We start from the raw sequence: 2,029 nt of genomic DNA, 5'->3' as shown, positions 1-2,029 counted from the left end.
GCTGGCTTGTCACTCTCATGCCCCTGAGGGAGGATAGCTCTGGAAATGTTGAACTACACTTGGATCCACTAAAGAAGCTGTAATAAGGAGTCAGTAGCCTAAAGCCCCAGTCTGGAGGGAGGGGAATGTAGGTCCTCTCTCTGAGAGAGGTTAATACCAGTGTCCTGGGATTTAAATAAGTACCCTTAAGGCAACTGCAAAAAGAGTCAGACTTGCACTTAGCCCCCAGACTCTGCCAGAGCCCATCAAAGCGGTACAAGGCACATCTGCTCAAGCACCAGTGGCAACCCAGAACTCAAAGAGCAGGTCACAGCCCTGGGAAGTGAAGGCATCTGTTTGCTGAGAAAACACTTGCAGTATGGGCTTTGGAAGTGCCAGCTTCCCCCCACCACCACCGCCCCACCGACGGAACATAACTCTCAGCGGGGTCCCCTTGTGAGCTGCAAGCACCATTCTCTCCGGGGCCCTTCATTCATTCCTTGGCTTTTCTGGTGAAACTACCAAATGAGAGCAGCAACAGAGAAGCACAAGCAGAGATTGTTTATGATGAGGGCACATGCCCCCTAGGAACTGAACTAATGCCATCTTACTAATGTACCATGGGTGAACGGATGGCAATAACATTTGAATGCGGCCAACTGGAGTTGATCTGAAGCAGCAACCTACAAGTGAAAGGTTTGATATCCCATTCCCCATCTCTTCAGCTATGGCAGTGGGTTGGTTTTTATTTTTGTTTTTCCCCTCTCAACAGCATTTTGTTGGTTTAATATGTGACTTGAAAAATGAATGTGGAGTAGATGTGGTCACAGATTTTCCTGCTGTGCAGAATAATTGCAAACTTCATTATGTTCACAGTAGAAAAAGAACTAAAGAAGATATGGGTACTGCTAGGATAGCGTAAAATGTTATTTTGCTGCAGGTTAATTCAGAAATGTCACTGAATTTGAGCAGGATTTTACCAAGTCTCTTTCTCCTCACAATTCTGAAGCCATCCTTAAAATCACTTAAAGCAGGTGATTCTTGCATCATGGGTATGACAAAAATGCAAACAAATTGAACATTCCCCTAAGTTCATAAAAAAAAAAATTTAAAAAAAATGAACAGATGTTCTTTAATGCTGATCTCTCTTAAGATAACTTTGGCCATACCTGTGCTGTAAATGTATTGTCCCCCGTGGCAGCGCCTTCAAGCAGAAGACACTTTTCTGAGTATGCTGCCTCTTTCACAAGGAGCTAGGTAGTTTCAGCTGCACAACTCCAATTAGCTTGAAGTCAGGCTAATTGGCAGAGCCATTTAACAAACCCAATTAGCCCATCTTAGACAGGACCAGCTACACTGCTTGTGGGTTAGGAAAGAGTCTGCGCAAGGTAAGATTCAGGGACAGATACTAAAGACAGTATATTTATGGTATAATAGCCTTTATGCTATACAAGAAGCAGACAAGGGTCTTTGGGTAAATGAGATATATTTTATTAGATCCATTAAATAGTTGGAAAAACTGTTCTCTGCAAGCTTCCAGGTACAACCACCCTTCTTCAGGCAGAGGGAGGAGAGTTTTGTGTTCTGGTTGGATTAGAAGCCAATATTATACAAGGCAGCCACTAGAGGTCAGCAGTGACCCATTGGACTGAATACCAACTGCAAAAGATCAAATTTAAAAAGCCTAACATTGCTTATCGCTGATGTCCTGATTATCAGGCTAGCCAAACTTAGAAAAACTAGCAATTGAATACAAAGGCTTCCTACACTCTTGCTATTGCAGTATAACCATAGGCTGACTACTCCAGCATGTACACATACCAGTGTTTGACTAACTTGCAAGGTCCAGGTCAAATATCATTCAACTGTGAGGTTAACAGGCATGGACTGTTTACAGGGGACCTAAACTTTACTTGCATTTCTTGAATTGTAGTGTGCAGAGCAGGTATCATTCTGCTTAATGTTCACAAGACTTTTAATGGCGTTTGTATGTACAGTTTGTATGTGCAGACTGTGCATACAGTTACAACTATCAGAATCACACTCTTCG

The sequence above is a fragment of the Crocodylus siamensis genome, chromosome 4, assembly GCF_052110815.1.
Source record: "Crocodylus siamensis isolate JL-2025a chromosome 4, ASM5211081v1, whole genome shotgun sequence".
Taxonomy (NCBI): domain Eukaryota; kingdom Metazoa; phylum Chordata; order Crocodylia; family Crocodylidae; genus Crocodylus; species Crocodylus siamensis.
This window is presented reverse-complemented; position numbering follows the sequence as displayed.